This window comes from Eptatretus burgeri, chromosome 2 (genome assembly GCF_056783735.1).
Source record: "Eptatretus burgeri isolate ZD-2024b chromosome 2, Ebu_testis_v1, whole genome shotgun sequence".
Taxonomy (NCBI): domain Eukaryota; kingdom Metazoa; phylum Chordata; class Myxini; order Myxiniformes; family Myxinidae; genus Eptatretus; species Eptatretus burgeri.
In genome coordinates, this window is record NC_140962.1 from 35,336,018 (window position 1) to 35,357,637 (window position 21,620).

A 21,620-nucleotide genomic window follows, 5' to 3' on the forward strand; every position below is an offset into this window, starting at 1 on the left:
TTTTTACACTTCCATGACCTAATCTGTTGAACTCTCTCATACATTAATATTAACAACAAAAACGATCTTATAATGCTTCATCTTCCTCTCTCACACATGTGGTACTCTTTACTGTTTCACAATGCACTACTCTTCTGCTATTTTAACAGACTGCTCTCATTTCGACCTCTCCTTCATTCCTTGCCTAAAAAATCCAACTATTACAGCGCTTCTTCTCTCCATGCTCTGAATTCGCCTTCATTGCATCCATCAAGAATTGTGTTAAATCGCATCTCTGACCTAAAACTTTTAAAAACCACAGTTTGCCATGGATGCTCGCTTTCCATCAACCATTCTTTTTTTCCAACTTCAGTGCCAACTCACCCCCTCACCCCTCACTCTCACTCTCAAAGCAACCATCCCACTCTTCTCCCTCCAAGCCTCCCTCTCACCTCTTTCAAAATTCCCCTCACCTTTCTCCCACCTTTCATCCCCCTCACTCTTCCTTCTCTAAGTTGCCCCCCTCTCATCCACCAACCTGCCTCCCTCCACTGCCCTCTCACCTCCATCTCTTCACTCCACCTTCTCAAATCCTCAACTGCCTTCTTCCTTGTCTCTTGTCCCCCCTCTCTCCCAGCACCACAGAGCCTTTTCTCCTCCTCATTCGGCCCCCTCCCTCGCTATTCTGCAATACCCCACACTCCTTCAGCAACCCTCCTTACCTCCCCCCTCGTCCCTCGTCCGACCCTCCCCCGCCCCTCCACCTCCTGCACCAAAAGCCTCCTCCCCTACCTCTTCATTAAAAGTGTGGACCTCAAATATCCGGGGCCTTCGCTCAAACCTTTCAGATCTTTCCATGCAGGTTGCCACTGACAAACCAGACATTATCTGCCTAACAGAAACTTTCCTCTCCCAAGACGTGTCTGACTCCCAAGTATCTCTCCCTGGTTACTCCCTCTTACGGTATGACAGACCTGAGCCTCGTCCTGGTGGAGGTGTTGCTCTCTTCATCAAAGACTCTATTCCTCACTCTCCCTGCACTGCTCTCACTCCCCCACACCCCCAGGAATACCTCTGGCTTCGGCTTCCCCTCCACTCCCACCTCATGTTTATATGTGTACTGTACCGTCCACCGAACAGTGATGACTCCATCTACACCTCACTCTCCGAAAACATGGACCATCTTCTATCTTCTCATCCAAACTCTCTCTTCCTCTTATGTGGCGACTTCAATTGTCATCACGCCAGTTGGCTAGGTGTGGGTACCTCTCTCACCTGCCATGGGACATCAGCAAAAGCTTTCTGTGACTCATTGGGACTGACTCAATCGGTCAACTTCCCGACCCGGATCTCAACCAATGGTACTCCATCTCTTCTGGATCTGATTTTGACAAATTTCCCTGACAATATCTGCTGCTCTTCCTTCGCTCCAATTGGTTCTTCTGACCACGTCCTTATTAAAGTGGACATCTCTCTGGCTGTTATCAGAGAACCACCTCACCGCCGTCGAGTCTGGCATTTCACTCAAGCCGACTGGCAGGGTCTCCGAGCAGCCATCAAACTTACAGACTGGTCTCCTATCACTACTTTCTCAAACATCAACTCATCCTGGGAATTCTTTCAAAGAAACTTGCTCTCCCTCATGCACAGATTTATCCCCTCTCGTGTTCAGTTGTCTTACCCTTCCTCCCGCCCTTGGTTTACTGAAGCTTGTGGCGAGGCAGTTGTCCTGAAACAACTTGCCTTTGCCTCATGGAAAGCAAACCCAACTGAGGGCAATCTCAGTTCTTTCCACAAAGCTCGGAACAAGTGTGTAGCTACCCTCAGGAGAGCCAGAAAACAACATCTTTCTCATCTCAAGTCTGAACTCTCAAACCTCTCTCCCTCCTCAAAATCCTGGTGGCGTTTAATCAAATCTGTTTCTGGTGTATGTTCCCCCTCCATCCCCTCCCTTACCTCAAATGGCCGCACTGCTGATTCCACACGTGATAAAGCTGAATGTCTAAACTCGGTGTTTGCAGCTAAATCTTGTGTCCCAAACCCATCACTATCTCTACCCACTTTACCCAGTCGCACCCAACTGTCCCTGGACTCTGTATCCTTTTCTCCTGACAAGGTGGAGAGCTTGCTTTCAAACCTCAAGTCAGATTCTGCAACCGGTCCAGACGGCATCAGCCCAAGTGTCCTCAAAGCCTGCTCTTCTGCTCTTGCTCACCCTCTCTCTGTTCTATTCACCCTCTCATTTTCCCAAGGTCATCTGCCATCTGCTTGGAAATCTGCTAACATCACTGCCCTGCATAAAAAGGTGCAAAAACAGATCCCTGTAACTATAGACCAATCAGCCTTCTCCCAATCATCAGCAAGGTTATGGAATCCATCATCGCTTCAGACATGAAATCCTTCCTCTTCTCCAATGGCTTGATTTCCAATCATCAATTTGGTTTCAGACCAGGTCACTCTACCCTAGATATGCTGCTACTGCTCTCCCATCAATGGATGGAGGTCCTCAATGCCAGACAGGAAATCCGAGCCGTATCCCTGGACATATCACGTGCTTTTGACACAGTCTGGCACCCTGCCCTACTCACCAAACTCTCTGCCCATGGTATTCAAGGCCATCTCCACTCATGGCTCGCAGACTTCCTCTCCTGTCGCAGTCAACGTGTGGCCCTAAATGGAGTTCTTTCATCTCCTCTTCCTGTGCAGGCTGGAGTTCCTCAAGGTAGCGTTCTGGGCCCTGTTCTTTTTCTGGTTTTCATCAATGATCTCTCGGACTCTCTGGAAAATCCTCTATTTCTCTTTGCCGATGACTCAACCCTCTGCCGTACCATCTGTCATCCCTCAGCCCGGCAAGCAGCAGCTTCTTCACTCACTGCAGATCTGGATAAAATCACAAACTGGTCCAACACGTGGAACATGTCTTTCAATCCAGACAAATCTCACACTCTCACTATGTCTCTTCGAAAGGACCGTTTACAAAACCCGGCCATCCACTTTCTCAACAATCCTCTGGAAGAAGTCTTTTCTTTCAAGCTTCTGGGTCTCACTATCTGCCATGACCTTTCCTGGGAAAGTCACATTTCCAACCTTGCCTCAAAAGCCAGTCGCCGACTGGGAATCCTCCGTCGTGCTAAGTCCTTCCTCGGCCCTCTTGAGCTCCTGACCACTTACAAAGCTTTTGTCCGTAGCCTGATGGAGTACTGCTCTCCCCTCTGGGCTGGTGCTCCTGCCTCCCACCTTTCTCGACTTCACGCTGTCGAAACCAGGGCTTTTAAGATCATTGGCATCTCCCGCAATGAAGCTGAGTCTTTGGGCCTCTCACTCAATCACCGCAGGTTGGTCGGTGGTCTTTCTGTCTTCTACCGACTCCTCTCCAGCCTTGCCCCCCCTGCTCTCTCTGCGATTTGTCCCAACCACATTTCCACAGGGCGCTCAAGGTCCGCCAACAACCCCCTTCTGGTAAAACTACCAAAATCACGAATCACTGCTCATCTTCACTCTTTCATTCCTCTTTTTTCCCGCCTTTGGAATAAACTCCCTCACTCTATTCATTCCCATTCTTCCCTCCAGGCCTTCAAAACAGCTGTTCACCACCACCTCTTATCTTCCCCCATCCAAATCCTCGATCTTTTCTACCGCCGTTAATCCACCCAAGCCCACCTCCTTTAAATTCCCTGCTTTCCTTCCTGAAAGTCCCTGTAATGTCCATCTTCTATTCCCCATGTTTCCCGTCCAAGCCCTCTCCCTTCTACAGATCTCCTAACGTCTCTGTTCCCCACTGTTTTGTCCTTCCCACTCCCGCCCCTCTTGTCTCATGCCTCCTTGCTGTGAGTTGTGTGTTAGCTCTCATACGAGCCTCGACCAAGGTATACAAAAAAAAAAAAAAAAAAAAAAAAAATAATTTGTAATGATGGCTTTTTAGAGCCATACTATAGCTGCTGTGGCTGCAACAAGCAACACGTCTTTTTTTTTTTTTGCAGAAGCACAAAATGAGCATTTTCGATATGTCTGTCTTTTATTCCTGCAGCAGAATTTCACTGAAAGACACCGCAAAACACTTTGCTCCCTCTCCATCACCTACAATAGCACTACAGCAGATTTTGCCCAAGATAAGGCAGAATGTTTCAACTCTGTCTTTGTCTCCAAATCTCATATACTCCAACACATCCTGTTCTGTTCCCATCTTACCCACTGTCTACGGACTCTTTGTCCTTCTCACCTGATAATGTATACAAAGCCCTTTTCACCGCCATGTACTTGCCCTCTGAGAAGGAAAAGAAAGTTCTGTTTGGCCTTGACCCGACTTCAGCGATGGGCCCAAATGGTGTTAGTGCCAATATTCTCAAATCGTACTCTGGAGTTTTTGATTCCCCTCTGTCTGCCTCCCCTCTGTATGGAAGTCAGCAAACATCACTCCCATCCACAAGAAGGGTGCAAAACAGACCCTACCAACTAGCATCCAGTAGACAGTGGGTCGAGGCCAGTGCGCTTGCTTCCAATCACAAACTAAGTCATGGAATCCATCATTGCTTCCGATGTCAAATCTTTCCTGTTTTCAAACTGTCTGATCTCTGGCCTTCAGTTTGGATTTCATCCCATTCTCTCAATGATGGACATCCTTTTGCTCTTCTCTCAGCAATGGTTGGAGGCCATGAATCTCAAGCAAGAGGTTAGGACCGTCTCCCTGGACGTATATCGGGCCTGCTTTGCATGCGAGCTCTCTGCTTGTGGTAGAGAAGGCTTCCTTCATATATGGATTTCTGACTTTCTGCACTCACACAGTAAATATGTTGCCATCATTGGAACCCTCTCTTCCAATGGAGGCTGCAGTTCCCCATGGCAGTGTTTTGGTCTCAGTCTTGTTCCTCATCTATATTTATCATCTCTCTGATGCTCTTGGGAAAACCTCTCTTCCTCTGTGCAGACAGCTTCATATTGTGTTGTATAGTACCCCCCCATCCCTCTGCTAGGCAGACAGCAGTTGTCTCTTTGCTGATCTGGAAATTATTAGATTCTGGTCTCATAAATGGAACATGTCCTTCTCTCCTAGAAAATTTCAGTCTCACCCTATTGCTCCAGATTTATTTATTTGGTCATCCACTGGAAGAAATTCAGTCTCTTGAACTTTAGGCTTCATCATCAGACATGACCCTTCCTGAGCTGACCACAATGAAATGTTGGCTTCCAAATCCAGTCGCAAACTGGGCATCCTCTATCGATCCAAGTCTTTCCTGGAAAACAGTCTGCAAGGCTTTTGTCCTCGTCTCAGTAGAGCACTGTTTTCTGCTATCAGCTGTCACCCGAGCATCATATATGTCTCTCTTGGATTCTGCCTGAAAATATTTGTCTCAAAATTACAGGAATCTCTGAATCATAGGATAGCAAAATCATAGGAGGCTGAAGCACAGTCTGTTGCTCTGAGATCACAAGCTGGTTTGTGGTCTTTGTTTTCTCCTGCCTTTTCTGCAACATTTCTCCTGTTCTCTGTCCTCCAACCCTTGCTAGAAAGGCCAGGATGCACGCTATTCTTCCTGGAACCCCTTTTTGGTTTAATCTCCAAAATGCAGGCTGACAACACACTTCACCATTTTTTTTATTTCTTGCTTCTCCCATCTGTAGAACTGCCTTCCAGAGGCTCATCTGTCTCATTTTTACACCAGGACTTCAAACAAGCAGTATATCACAATCTCTTGTCATCCTCAATTCTGACGCATGATTTTTATTACCCCCATTGACCTTTTCTATCACAACCATTTTACTTTCTAGTTTCCATTTCCTCTCATCCTCCCTCTCCTATTTCCCTTTTTGTTTATTCCCTTGATGTTTATTTCACTATCAGATCTACCCTACACTTCATTGAGCCTCACTCCTATAAAGAAAAAAACATTTCACATGTAATAGTGACATAGCCAGGTCAGATATGGGAGCATGTGCCAGAACAGTGCGTCGCTGCGCCCACTTTCCACCGGTACTCCAGGGGTCTCCGTCTGGCCATCCCCCAGGCAGATGCCAGGCCCATCCCCATCTCCTTGAGATACCGGTCAACCTGCAACCACGAGGCACGTGGTCGGCCCATTGGCCTCCTCCACTCACGAGACTCCCTTGCTGAGAGAATCTGGTGAGCAGGATCAGCATCAGGAAAACGAGCCACATGTCCATACAGCCGCAGCTGACGCTCACGGACCATGCAGGTAACAAATCTCATCCGAGTCTCTCTCAACACAGGTACCGGCAGCGCCACACCCCATGATCCAGTGAATCCATGACTCCCCAGGCCAGACCCAGACGTCTATTGACTTCTGACTCACAGCCAGCAGAGACATGAATATCACTGCCAAGGTAAGTGAATCTCTCCACGACCTCAACATCCTCACCACAAACAGACGCAGACAGCAGCATCCAAGATGTCATTGAAAGCCTGGATCTTAGTTTTGACCCAAGAAACTCGTAATCCCAGTGGCTCCGACTCCTCATTCAGCACCTCAAGGGTCCCCAAAAGGATATCTAAAGTCTCCGCAAAGATGACTGCATCATCTGCGAAATCAAGGTCCGAGATCTTGACATTCCAAAACGATGCACCACAGCTTGATCTCTCCGACATCCTCCCTAGAATCTAGTCCATACAAGTGCTGAAAAGTGTGGGGGCCAGTACACACCCCTGACGAACTCCAGTAACAACTGGAAATAAGTCAGAGATGGTACCACCACAATTCACAGCACTCTCAGTACCAGAGTAGAGTTCAGACATCAGATCGATCAGTTTTGGTGGCAACTCACGAAGACCAAGAATCCTCCAGAGGGCATCCCAATTCACTGAATCGAACGCTTTACAGAGATCAACATAGGCTGCAAGCACCCCCTGCCGAAACTCTCGTCTGCGTTCGGTGAGGACCCGAAGAGCAAGGATACGGTCAATCATTGACCTCTTTGGTGTGAAGCCTGACTGCTCTGGATGCCGGTGCTCAAGCAGATGGTGGCAAACCCTATCAAGAATTATCCGAGCAAAGACCTTGCCCGGCACTGAGAGCAGCGTCACCCCTCGGTAGTTGTTGCAGTCTTGGCGATCACCCTTCCCTTTCCAGAGAGGGACAACAAGGCCCCTCTTCCAATCAGTTGGGACGTTGCCTGTGTTCCAGGTAGAGCACAAAACTGCATGCAACGGCATGAGTGCAGCATTTCCACCAGCCTTGAGAAGTTCAGCATGGATGCCACAGATCCCTGGAGCTTTACCCCGTTTCAACTGGTTCACCGCAGCCCGTGTTTCCACAAGCGAAGGTGGACCACATTTGATTGGAGGGTCAGCAACAGAGATTGTAACACCCTTGACGTCCAACTCGACAGCTGGTGGATCAGCCTGGTACAACCACTCAAAGTAACCGGCCCAGCGGGCCTTCACTTCAGACTCCTCTGTCAAGAGCCTACCACACTCCTCTAACTGCAGTGCTCTGAGGGATTGGCTTGGATGAACGCAATGTGCGAATTCACCTGTCCACAGGAGATGCTCTACCCCGTCACTGATTCCTCGCACATAGGCCTCCTAGTCCACCCTTAGTGCACGTACATTTTTATGCCTCAGCTCCCTGAACAGCTCAGCTCTGCTATTCAGCCTGGCCCTGCGACTGCTCAATGGTATCCAGTGTCCCTTGAGAGACAAAATTCTTCTTTGCCCTGCGGTGAGTTCCAAGACAAGACAAGAGAGCTCAGTGACATAGTGCAACTGCTTTAACCCCTGACCCCTGTCAGAGGGAGGGATATTGAGGGTGGATCACCATGACAAGCATGGCATAGAGCAAGTGATTTACGGACATCATATTTTGCTTGTGGTGGGGGTGGGTATTACGAGTTCCATAAAATACACTGAAGTATGCTAGATGGCCAAGAGTATGCAGACACCCCTTCTAATAAGTGGATTTGGCTATTTCAGCCACACCCATTGCTGACAGGTGTATGAAATCAAGCATACCGCCATGCAATCTCCTGAGACAAACATAGTAAGGAGAATGGGCTCTACTGAAGAACTCGGTGACTTTCAATGTGGCACCATCATGGGATGCCACCTTTCCAACAAGCCAGTTCATCAAATTTCTGACCTGCTAGAGCTGCCCCGGTCAACTATAAGTGCTGTTATTGTGAGGTGGAAAGGTCGAGGTGCAACAACAGCTCAGCCGTGAAGTGGTTGGGCACACAAGCTCACAGAATGGGACTGCTGAGTGCTGAAACGCGTAGCACAGAAACATTGTCTGTCGGTTGCAACACTCACTACCGAGTTCCAAACTGACTCTGGAAGCAACGTCAGCCCAAGCACTGTTCGTCAAGAGCTTCATGAATTGGGTTTCCATGGCTGAAGAGCCACACACAAGCCTGAGATCACCATGCGCGATGCCAAGCGTCGGCTGGAGTGGTGTAAAGCTCACCGCCATTGGACTCTGGAGCAGTGGAAATGCATTCTCTGGAAATCACGCTTCACCATCTGGCATTCCCATACTGGGCAATATTCGACCAATCATTCATTATTGAATGGCATTTTTGTACAGTTTTGTCGACTGAGTACAGTAAACAAAAGTACTCAACATTTTCTTAAATCAGTTAATTTTGAAAATACCCTCATAATTGACACAATTGAACACAAACCCCTAACATCTACCTTCATGTTAACCAGTTAACTCTTGTACACAGCAGAATTACCAGTGACCAAAAAACATTCAGTCCAGGGAGTTCAGGGTGGAGAGAAGACCCCAATTCTCTTCATGTAAATATGGCATAGCATCATTCCCGATGAGAGGAGGTATTAAAAGTAGTACAAAAATACACCAATTCTCTTCCGTATTCCTCGAGGAATTTATCCCATCCGTAAGGACAGGTTCCTTTCTGGTGAAGTCCAACATAGAGTTGCCTGTTTGTGTACAATCTGCAAAGGCCTATTCAGTGTTGACCAGGACGTTTTTCATTGAAACGAAATTGTCACCTTCATCATATTAACTTATCAACATGTCATCAAGTTGTCTCTGTTACTAGTCATTTGAAATTGACTTCCATGAAAGCATAATATTGTGATAAGGAGGTGCTATCTGGTTTCATTTTCTTTCATTTCGATATTTTTATAGTTAAATAGACATGTTTTATTTGTATTTTTTCACTAAGTTTCATGAAAAAGGAGCTTTCTGGTATGATGTGCTTTTACCAACTATAGGCTTAGAAGAAGAACCCCTCCCCCCCCCCCAAAAAAAACCCAATGTCGATGTTTGTGCCTTTCCACTTTCAAATGGATGGAATAACTTCATTTACTCTGTCTTCTTCTTCAACTATGAGTTAGTTAATACACTTCGTTATGCAATGGTTATTGAGAAATTGGTAATTGCATTGGTAATTGATTGTATTGACAGCTTGCAGTAGCTTCAATAGTTTATGGCTCATATATAGTGACTTCAGTGCAAACTTTCCACAGCTGGTTGCTATGCAGGGACAGTTCCTTCAGTTCAGTCAGTTTGTCAAACACTCCATGTGGCAGGCTCTGCAGCTTGTTTTCATACAGGCTAAGACATTAATAAATATTATTATACATTACTAAAAGAGTCAGAAGAAATTAAATGTAAAATTTACTCATTTGATCTGTTCCTTTCATTAAACACGAGGAATATTTTTGTTGTTGCCTTAAATACCACGCGCTGGCATATTTCAGTTTATTCTACTCTCGATAACTAAAAATAGATATGCTTCGAACATAATTTGACTTAATGACATTTATTTATTTAATTGATTATATTATGTTTAAGTTATAGCTTCCACTGTATCGGATATGATAATTTAGACCTGCATTCATTTACTTGTGCTGGTTCACAGTACATTCAAATTGGGTAGAGAAACTTAGGAAGTTATAGGCTGTCCTTACTTAATGTAGAAATTCTTGAAAATATTAACACAAAAGCATGTAGAAGTGACTTATGAAGTTCTTCATAAAAAGAAAACCCTGTGTAAAATCCATGTTCCATGAGAGACCACTGATCACATATAGCATATTGCAGCTCATCAGCCCCATCCAACATTCAGGGCATCTGTGAGAAATGTACAGATGGACATGCACTCATATGTTGAATGAAATGTCTCGGTAGATGAAGACTGCGTCAGGCTCACATCCATTTCTGACAATTGGTTTGTTTGTCCAGATTGTAAGAATTAATGATGGGGCTAGTATTATACCAGCAGCCCAGAGGGTTTTGATCATACAAACGAGGTACCAATATCTGAGTACATGGGGTTTTAGGGAGTAACCTGACATATGCAGATGTGGATTTCTGCCGGGCACCACCCGCTGCGTGTGGCCCCTGGGGACCCTCAAAGTGGCTCTTAAAATGGGCTAGATCAAACATTGGAGGTACCAGTTAAAACCAGGTTTAAATGAACAAGTACATCCCCCAGAGTGTAGAATGGCCCATGCAAGAAAAATTGTCTGGTGCATAAGGGTCGCCAGAAGCCCAAAAAGGGTCCAAAATTTGGGCAAGATCAAACATTGGAGGTACCAGTTAAAACCAGGTTTAAATGAACAAGTACATCCCTCAGAGTGTAGAATGGCCCATGCAAGAAACTTTATCCACTGCATAAGGGTCGCCAGAATCCCCTTAAGTTGGCCCTTTTGAAGAATTTGAGGGAGATCAAACATTGGAGGTACCAGATAAAACCTAGTTTAAATGAACTAGGACATAACCCAGAGTGTAGAATGACCCATGCAAGAAACTTTGTCCGCTGCATTGACCCTACCAGAAACCCCTTAGGTTGGCCCTTTCGAAGAACTTGAGCTAGATCAAACATTGGCGGTACCACTTAAAACCAGGTTAAAATGAACAAGTACACTCCACCGAGTATAGAATGCCCCATGCCAGCAAATTGTCAACTGCGTTGGCCCTACCAGACACCCCAAATGTTGGCCTTTCGGGAGACTATGTGGAGGTCAAACGTAAAGGCCCTGAACTGTATTCTAGGTTGGTAAAAATAATGACAAAACCCCTACCTTTTTTATTGTATTCTTTATTGTAATAAAAATCCACATGCAAAAGGTTAACCTTTATGTTTGCTCGGGAGCCAGACTAGTACCACAAAAGCCTCGTAGCATGGTGGGTTAGTCAGTTGACCCACAATCCAGAGGTCCGGGTTCAAATCCCAACGGTGTCAATCAGAGGTTTTCACTTTGTAACGCAAAAATAAGCGGAGGTGTGTCCTTGGGCAAGGGACTTTACTTCACACTGCTTCTCCCCACCCAGGGACAGTGAAAGTATATCGATGTAATGAATGCTCAGCACCAGCGCTGAAATCGGCAGCAGGGCTGTACGCTCCGTTGAGGGGCTGAGATGGGATTCGGAATGAACAGGTCCTGCCAGAGGTAATGATGATGATGTAAAGCGCGCTGAGACGTATGTGTAGTGCGCTATATAAGAAATCACATTATTATTATTATTACACAAGGATTTCCTATGGTGGATCTACTTTAAGACAAAGTTAGAAGACTGGGTGAAAAGACAAGAAAATTGGAACTGCTGCATCTTTCAGAGAAGCTCAAAAGGTAAAGAACCAGGAATGGGAAGTGGGCATGACCAAGCTACATGTTCTTGTACCTACATGGCTTGAAGACAAATCAACGGACTCATACCAGGACAGGAGACATCTGGTTAAGGTACAATTAGACCATGGTTAGATTACATATTCCTACTCTGCATCTTTAACTTGAGACAAGGTTTTAAAACTCAACTCAAGGCTAAATAAGCTCTTTCATTTGAGCCAAAGTTCACGGACAATACCACCATGACCCATACCACCATGAAACACAGGATGCTCATATCTCTGTTTCACTCTCTGAGTCGTCACTCCAAGATAGTTCAGAACTTGAATCAGCGTCGTCAAACTCGGTGGCAAGATCTGGCTGGTCACTTTCAGGATCCACGGAACTCTCATCCTCCACGTCCTCTTCCTCAAAAAAATAATTTGGCAAGGCAGGTCCCGAGAATCAGTCAGGAGCATAGTATCCATTCTTGTCTTTCCAACTGTAGTTCAGAGGATCCAAACCTTGTCCTGGATGTGCCGAGTCAGCATTGCCCCACACGATGCTAATGAAGTGCGCCCGTCGAGTCTTGTGGTCAAGAGTCTTCGCGCAAGGTGGAAGAAGTGCGCAGTCAACCTTCTTGACATTGGCCATGGGGTTTTCCTGAAAATAAAAGATAGACTATAAAAGATATGTTTTTATTAAAGTCTCCTCATTAAAGTCAGCTGTGACTATTTGTAGAAAGTGTTAACTGGTAGGCCTACTTTATCGATTTAAGGCCTTTTTTGTATCTAGTCAATGTATTGAAAAAAAAAGTTAACAAACATGGCTCCAGTAATACCTGATTCATTTTTCCAGTCATCTGACGCAGTTTTGCATACCTGGCCTCATTGACATCCTTCACGTCACCCTTCATGCCATACAAGGAGCAAACAAACTCTTCTGCTTTCCTCTGGTTTGGTTCCTCTTCAGAAGCCAAACTGCTGAAGAACTGGATGAGTGTTCCTTCTGTGTCTTTCTCGAGAACTTCTAGTGGCTGCACTTTACCCTTTCTGTAGAATACTGTGGTGAAGTCACAACCGGTAAATGCGTGAAAACCTGGCATGGCTGCTGCTAGTCCCTTCTGCTTCGCCTCCAAGACAGTGGCAATGCTGCTGACATCAATATGTCGACGGCCATTCCCTGACCCACAGTCCATGATAATCCGATTGTGTGATGTATGACTTGTCAGGTGCCTTCCTAACATTCCAAGCAGAATCACCATAACATCGATCTCGGATGCTCTGATCACAGCATTTCCAGTCGCATTGGAGACATGGAATGCAGGGAGGGTGTCGGCCTCCTCGTGACTGCCCTGGAGATGGGCTGGATGTTCAACGTTCATCTTGGAATCGAGTTCACTGAAGCTGAGACGAGCACAGTTACCTCCATGGGACACAATCAGCGTCTTCTTCCCGAGGATTTGCCCGTAGTAACTTTCTTGCCATTCTTTGAGAAGAAACGTTGCAAACTGATCCTTGAAGATCCCATTTTGTAACAACTTCTGGCAGCTCTGATTGGGTGCTTGTTGGGGACCAGTGATGATGAATGGACGATCGTCGGCTCCACCTAATTTTCTCTCACTCTCTTTCAGGGACATGGGGCGATAAGTGTCAAACAATATGTGAACCTTGTTCCCACGGTTGGCGCATACATAGGCCAGTAGGTTCCTGGCCAGGTTTCCGTATGATGTGATGTTCCCAATGGCAGATAGGAAGGAGTGGATCAAGAGTCCACTGTCGATCAAGGTCACATCGATGGGCGGCAGTGGTCTTTCCGTGAACCCATCCTGTAGTGCCTCCAGCTTCCTTAGCAGCTTGCTCTTGTCTGTCTTGAGCCCTGATCCATCTGAGTGTGTGATAGACAGTGGGTACTCTGTAATTGGGAAAGTCATGACATGTCCAAGATTGAAGGTTGTCCTCTCCGAAATGATTACCAATAAGCGAATGAAAACATCTCGAAGACTCTCAGCTGCCGGTTTTCTCTTCGCAGAGGGACGCTTCTTCTTCGAGTTTTCGTGCGCGAAATTTGACATCTTTCTTCTTTGGGTGGGCTTCATGAATCTTTCCTCATCCGTTGCACACTCCTCTTGGAACTTCTCATGAAGTTTCTGACCGGCAACAAGGCTCCGTGTCAAATACTTGAGTTTCCTGAGCTGCTGCTTTACCTGTAGCGATGTTCAAGAGGCAGGCAGATGTTGATGCCGGTGATGAGAAGGGATCACTTGATTCAGTGACGGCATTGAACACTTTCAGTGGGTCACCTTGGCTTTTTGACTTGCAAATGATACAGACCTGATGAGATGTTTCACGACTAACATGGTTGCCATCACTTCCCGTGGTAGGCCTGTCTGTTACCTAAAACAGAATGAAAACATAAGGCCTGAGCAGAGCAAACATTTCTGATGTGAAGGATGTACATGTAGGCTACGTTATTTCAATGCCTTATAGATCTATTACAACTATGCCTGGGTTAGTGGGATCGATTAATTCATGCAAGTGAACCAACTTAGTGGCATGCATCTTGGGACATACCTGGAGTGGTACAACATCGAAATTATCATGATCCATTCTTGTCAGATCTGCACATGCCCTCTGAAAGAAATATAAACTATAAAAAAAACCATCAAGCATCTCGTATGTTCCAGTAAGAGATAACAGTGGATGACCTGAATCGCATAGCACGCAGGCATAGCGAGTCTTCGCGCCAGCCATGGGACTATAGTCCGTTTCTAGTTCTGACTCACATGAGCCAGCTTGCATTAGCAATGAAAATGGTCGATTCTGACGTTTGAAACGCATTCTGACAGGGTGATGAATTGATCGAGGTGTAGGATTGGTCTGTTTCTACCCAACAGTTTGTACGGTGTCCACACCACACCTAACCACACCTCACCCCACCCTACCCCCCACACACACCCCCATAGTGTTCATGTGTGGATGTTAAAAGTGACTGACGTGAATGTACGGTGTCTGCACCACACACCACCCCACACAACCACACCCACCCTACCCCACCCACCGAGTGTTCATGTGTGGATGTTAAAAGCGACTGACGTGAATGTACGGTGTCCACACCCCCCAACACCAACCCCCCCCACACAAACCACTACGCCCCCCCCCCGGATGAAGAACAATGGATGAAGAAAAATATTCAGATGACCTGTACTCATGCTACTGTTGCTGTCAGCTGCCCGTGTGTGAGTGACCCAAAAAGCGAGTCATTTCGTGTCCCGGCTGCTCGACGTGGACGCTCCTGCTAGCCTGACACAGGTAGATAAGCGTATACGCGCTACATGCATGCATATGCCTGGTACGTGACTCGAGGCTACTGGGGAGGGTGGGGGGGTTAGGGCATGAGCTAAGAGGTCGCGGCCGTCCGATGCGCCTAAACAAGAAAAAATTGCAAAATATTTTGGAATTTTGGGCGCTTATTCATTATTAGGGAGAGGGGTGGCAGGGCCATTCTACACCCGGTGAAATACTTTTTCATTTAAACCTTATGTTTGATCTAGCTCAAATTCTTTGAAAGGGCTAACTTCAGGGGCTTCTGTTGGCCCTGATGCAGTGGACAAAGTTTCTTGCATGGGTCATTCTACACTCTGGGTTATGTCATAGTTCATTTAAACTAGGTTTTTTTCTGGTACCTCCAATGTTTGACCTCGCTCAAATTGTTCCAAAGGGCCAACTTAAGGCGCTTCTGGCGACCCTTATGCAGCGGACAAAGTTTCTTGCATGGGCCATTCTACACTCTGGGGGATGTACTTGTTCATTTAAACCTGGTTTTAAGTGGTACCTTCAATGTTTGATCTAGCCCAAATTTTTGTACCCTTTTTGGGCTTCTGGCGACCCTTATGCAGCAGACAAAGTTTCTTGCATGGGCCATTCTACACTCTGGAGGATGTACTTGTTCATTTAAACCTGGTTTTAACTGGTACCTCCAATGTTTGATCTAGCCCATTTTAAGGGCCACTTTGAGGGTCCCCAGGGGCCACACGCAGCGGGTGGTGCCCGGCAGAGATCCATATCTGCATATGTCAGGTTACTCCCTAAAACCCCCTGTACTCAGATATTGGTACCTCGTTCGTATGATCAAAACCCTCTGGGCTGCCGGTCTATATTGCTGTTTTGGACCAGAACTGCCATCTTTCCAGTGTATTTTAGGAACTATTAATATCCGCTCCCACCAGAAGCGAAATATCGTGTCGGTGAATCACTTGCTCTGTGCCACTTTTTTCAGTTTCCCACCCTCAATACCCCTCCCAACATATGGGTCAGGGGTTACAGCACTTCCACGATACCACTTGTACAGGTGAAAATTGGAAGTCGTTTCCCCCATCCTCATGGTTGAAAGAGGTGGAAAGGAGGTATTGTTGTGGGCCGGGGTTCGGTGGCGATAAACGACCACTAGGTGGAGCAGTAGAGCCGTCTCCCACCGAACACCCGGAATTAAGAGGTCGTCACCCCGGATAACTCCAGAGTCGACGGGCCACTTAAAGGACCATGATCGCCAAATCTCTGATGGCGTGGGGTAGGGTCAATTGCCAAAATTCAATATACCTAAATACCCACATCGTCAAATTACCGAGGAAAATCACGCCCTCGGCCGACTCTGTCCGAACTGAGTCACAGGTACCGACTCGGATCTGGTGTAACCGAGCGGAGTTACCAGAGCCGCGCCGGTCCCAATGACAACTTACGGCACCAATGCCCTTACTATTTCTCAAGCCCGAACCATGCTAGGCCAATGAAAGAAAACACAGACAATGAACTGGAAAATTTAACACGGAGGTTTATTTATCAATAATAATCGGGGAGGGGAGCACACAAAGAGCAGTTATCCGAATAAAAGAAATGCAGGCAATGTACAGTGAGCGAAAAGCACTTAACAGTTCTACTTAAAAGACTGGCGCCCCACACACACACACACACACACACACACACACACACACACACACACACACACACACACACACACACACACACACACACACACACACACACACACACACACACACACACACACACACACACACACACACACACACACACACACACACACACACACACACACACACACACACACACACAAAGAAATGGTGGCCATAGCCTTTTTTGGTCCTTCAGCTCGAGAAGGAAAGGCGAGCTGAAGGCAGGGGCCTATTCTTGCACCTGTTCGCTTCGTGCGGTCTGGTTGAGCTTGTCCTGTGGCGGGACTCGAACCCGCCGCCAACAACGCAGCACCAAGCACCAGGAACGATGCAACGGATGCCAGCCAGCATGCGAACGGACCAGCCGAGACGAGCACCCGCGGGTAGACGAGAACGCCAGCAGGCAAGACGAGGCTTCTTCTCTCTCTCCTTCTTTCTCGACGGCTCGCCACCTACTCTTGTCCTTCCCCTCCCCCACGGGTCGAGGGAACCGCTCTGAGGGACTCGCCTCCGGATTGGACGAGGGGCGAACATCCCATCTGGCTGAGTGGGGTCGCCCCTGAGGTGGTCAGCCTCCTGATTGGACGAGGCGTCTCGGGGGGGGGGGGTGTCAAGGCGTCTCGGAGGCCCGCCACCCGAAGAGGCTCTGTGGTAGCTTTCGGCATGCTGGCCTCCCATTGGCTGGGGCGCGCGTGTGATGCTCGGCCTTTGCTCATTGGCTGGAGGAAACGTTCCATGCCCTTCCTTGGGGTGGAGCCTCCATCACCTCAGATCAAGGCTCCGCCCACGCCTTCAGCCAAAAACATGTGGGCAATGGTGACTGGGTTGAGTGAGGGACGGTGCCGTTGTTGTTGTTGTTGTTGTTGTTGTTGTTGTATAAAACCTGACTATAAAATAACTCAGCGCACACACGAAATTAACCCATTAGACAGAAGGATGGGACCCTGACTATAAACACATACTTCTCGAAATAACTGAACTGCGGGGGCTGCTGTCTGTTTGTGTACAAATGGCTTCCAGATTCGTAACAGTATTTCATGCCGTTAAGCTGACCATGGGAACCCTGAGCATGTATGCAACATTTGAGGGAGATTTGTCAAGCAGTTTTCAATTATATAAGGTTCCATCATTGAGTGAGCTGCAAAAGTATGAGTCCAGTTGGAAATTTATTAATCTATTAATTGAGATGTGATAAAAGAAATCATTGTAATATGAAACCAAAAGCACTTTCAAGGGATTTCCATGAACTCTTAAGGATATACCAACACTTATTATAATTGAGGAAATAAAATCTGTCTTTCCATGTAATCAATAATCAGTGTGACCCCCTTTCGCCTTGAGAACTGGCTCAACTCCATTTGGGATTGATTTATTTAGTTTATGGATGATGTTTGAGTCAATATTTTCCTAACAGTGTAATGCACTCCAGAGCATCGTCAGACTGCTTACATAAATTTTTCTTTCTTTTAATATGTAGTCACCCTTCATATACTTTGTTGGGACAAAGTGTCAGTTAATAATGACTGTGATAAATTGAAGAACATAAATACATATTTTCAATATTATGACAAATTGGTGATTGAAATCGTGATTTGAGAAAGTTTGGCATTGATTTCAGTGGACTCGTACTTTTTGCACCTCACTGCACGTACTCGCCAAATTTTAATATGATGCTTCCATATTTTAGAATCTATAGGATTTTCAGCTGAAGAATCTGTGTGTCGGGACTACAAATGTTGGAGGTGGGTCTCGTTACTCAAGTGCAGGTTTTCATGCCCAGACAGAGTAATTATTATAATCATTAATTATGAATACTGTTATGTTTGTTGGGTGGATGGAGGGATTTCATAGGAAAGATAGGATTGTATGAAGTAGCATGGTCAGTGGACGTGTAGGAGACATCTCGATGTAAATTAAGTGGGGAAACTGAGCTTAAGTGTAATGTGTCACCACACTGGGGTGGTGCTGTGTTAATTGGGTAAGGTTTAAGGATAATTTCTCCTGGTATGTGATTGCCAGCTGTGACCTTTTCCTATGTCTTTGCATTTCCAAGACTGGCAAAAGAAGGAATCACATCCTTAAAACAACAACAACAACTGAGCCAGACATTTCCGAATGGGCAAGAAACCCCGCCTCCAGGAGTGACAACTAGTAAACCACACCCTTGGAGTGGATGATTGATGGGCGTGACCTCAGAGGAAAGGAGAGAGTTAGGATCGGAGTCGGGACACATGGAGGAGAAGGAGCGGGACAGAAGCGAGTGAGGAGATGGCAGTTGGAATAAAAGGGCATTACGGCTGGCTTTCCCTTGACATGGTGAAGAAGGCTGCATGATTCTCGTGTTCATGCTGAGGCGAATTTGCGTGATGGAGCAAGACGCTACCCATAGACTGTTAGGCTGGGTCGTGTGAGACTGCGCTTCGAAGCCTCGTATTGTGTGACGGGGAAGAAGATGGCGTCATTCTGCAGAGGAGCACGCTGGCAAGTGCAATTGATGAAAGAAGCTGCACAGCCGGTTTTGAGCCCTGGTGTTGAGCATCACCGCCCAAATTTCCTCCTGTATGTTTTCCACCCAGAGATCAGCTCAACACCATTTTGGGCGCATATTCCCGTGCAGTGACGACGTGGTTTGGGGAACCCCAAGCTTCAGAAACTCATCTCTGGGCACACAGCTAAGTGCTGGGAGAAAGGGAAGATTTTTCTTTTATTTATTTTGTTACCTTGTCTGCATTAAAGTCTGTGTGGAGGTGCTTTAGATTGAGATTTAGTTCACCACATATTCCGTTTTTATGATTACACTTGAATTATTACCATTTGTAAATATTTGATTTCTTTTAATTAATCCCCCTTATTTATTTAAGTTGCTTGTGTTGTCTATTTGTCGTGGGTTCGAGTATAAACCCCTGTACTGTGCGACTGTCTGCTACGTGCCTTTGCCGCCCTCCCATCCCCCACGTGCTATAATCTCAGAGAATCTTGGCTGAAGCCTCCAAAGAAATTGTTTGGCTATCTGTCCAGGTAGGGGAAAACCTCCTGGACACATCAATATAGATGGAGGGTCTAACTACTCTGTAGGCTACTTTTACATGTTGGCAGCTGAAACATATATAATATACTGGTGGTTCTTTGTGCATTACTTTACTTTTGGTGAAGAAATACTTTTCTGATTCAAAAGGATTTGGTATCTGGTTTGACCCACAGAGTCCTGAACTGATATCTCTTGCCAGGAGATTGAAGTAGAGAAACGACTTCTTCTCACCTTACCGGTAGGTGTTCTTGCAGCAATCTACCACCTTTAATGTGGTCCTTGCAGTCATGTAAACCTCTGGCATTTCAGCACTTATTACCTCCACCCACCAAAAGTGAAGGAAGTTTTGTTTTCACCCCAGTTTGTTTGTCTGTCTGTTTGTTACTTGCAAAATCGAAGTTTTTTCCAAGTATATTGGTCAGTTACTTTTGTTATTCTGTCTGTCAATTACCTACAAGTCACAATTTAAAACCAATCTTCACGAAACTTTACCAAGTTGTAGAGGTAGTCTCAACTGAGAAGCCTATTGATTTTGAGGTAAAAGGTCATCTTGAGGTCGAATTTCTAAAATCGTCTTTTTTCATCCGATTGACTTGAAATTTGAACATGATTGCATATTACATCACTGAATTGGGAAATCAACTATTTTTGAGATCAAAAGATCAAAGGTCAACTCAAGATCAAACTTCGAAAATCATCAATTTTCATCTGAAAAATCGTCAATTTTCATCTGATTGACTTGAGAATTAAACATAAATTGTGCAGTGCATTACTGAATTGGGAAACCAACTATTTTTGAAATCAAAAGATCAAAGGTCAACTCAAGGGTCAAACTTCCAAAATCATCAAATTTCATCTGATTAACCTGGAAATGAAGCAGCAATTGGATAGTGCATCACTGAATTTAGAAACCAACTATTTTTGAGGTCAAAAGGTCAAAGATCAACTCAAGGTCAAACTTCTAAAGTCATCAATTTCCATCTGAATAATAAGCAATTTTTATCTGATTGACTTGAGCATTGATTAAGATTGTCAATATTAATTGCACTGAAATGGACAATTTGATATATTCATTGCAACCTTTATGCCTGGTGTTGGCTTATTGGTACGGGTGGCGGGCTTTGGATCCTCGGGCCCTGAGTTCAAATCCCGCTCAGCTGTTGAATTAATAACAGTTGGGGTTAACTCGGCCTGTCATCCTCCCGAGGTCGGCAAAATGAGTGCCAGCATGTTGGGATACTGTGTCGGAGTGGCGACCTGTCCAGGATTGTGCCCAATAGCCAAGGAGACTGCCGAGGCAGCACCAACGCTCTGCACAGAGTATGGTCCCAATCTCCTCTCCTTGGGAATCCTAGGATCCTGAGTTCAAATCCCGCTCAGCTGTTGAATTAATACCAGGTGGCATTGACTCTGCCTGTCATCCTTCTGAGATCAGCAAAATGAGAGCCAGCATGCTGGTGTCCTGTGTTGGAGTCGTGACCCGTCCAGGATTGCATCCAATAGCCAAGGAGACTGCTTCGGCAGCACCAATGCACTGCACAGAGTATGGTCCCAATGGATATATGGATAGCAACCCTTGGAGGGGGGGGGGGTATATTTTGCAAATGTTGTGCTCTGCATGACATCTTTTTCTTGTTTGTTTGTTAGTTTGCAAACAAAATATCTCAAAAAGTTGTGGACAGATTCGGACGAAATTTGGTGGAGAGTTTTGGTATGTGACAAGGACGAAATGATTAGATTTTGGTAAGGATCCGATTCAATTAAACATCAATTAAACATTTTCTTCAATCCTGGAAAATATCATGCTCTCACTGTATCACCCTGCTACTCTGAAAGGATCATCAAACAATCCCACCTGCCCATTTCCATAGTTAGCCACTGGAAGAGGTTCAGTCTCCTGAACTTTTTTGTCTCACCATTAGCCATGAACTCTTCTATACCAACCATGTAGCAATGCTGGCCTCCAAAGCCAGCCACAGACATGCATGGCATCCTCCATCAATCTATGTTTTTTTCTTGGAAATCAGACCGACTCGCAGTCTACAAGACCTTTGTCTGTTACTCAATGGAGTACTGCTCTCCCCTCAGGGTTGGCACCCAAGCATAAGATCTGT

The 21,620-nt window shown here is 45.9% G+C and overlaps 1 protein-coding gene across 4 annotated transcripts in view; it reads left to right on the forward strand.

The window, feature by feature from the left end:
• The window catches only part of LOC147031791 (uncharacterized), a 114,801-nt gene that overhangs the window by 90,495 nt on the left and 2,686 nt on the right, over window positions 1–21,620 (forward strand). For all 4 annotated transcript variants that reach the window (XM_085867631.1, XM_085867625.1, XM_085867644.1 and 1 more), the window contains one exon: window positions 19,680–19,744. The gene's annotated coding sequence lies outside the window, so the exon portion shown is untranslated. The remainder of the gene's footprint in view (window positions 1–19,679; window positions 19,745–21,620) is intronic.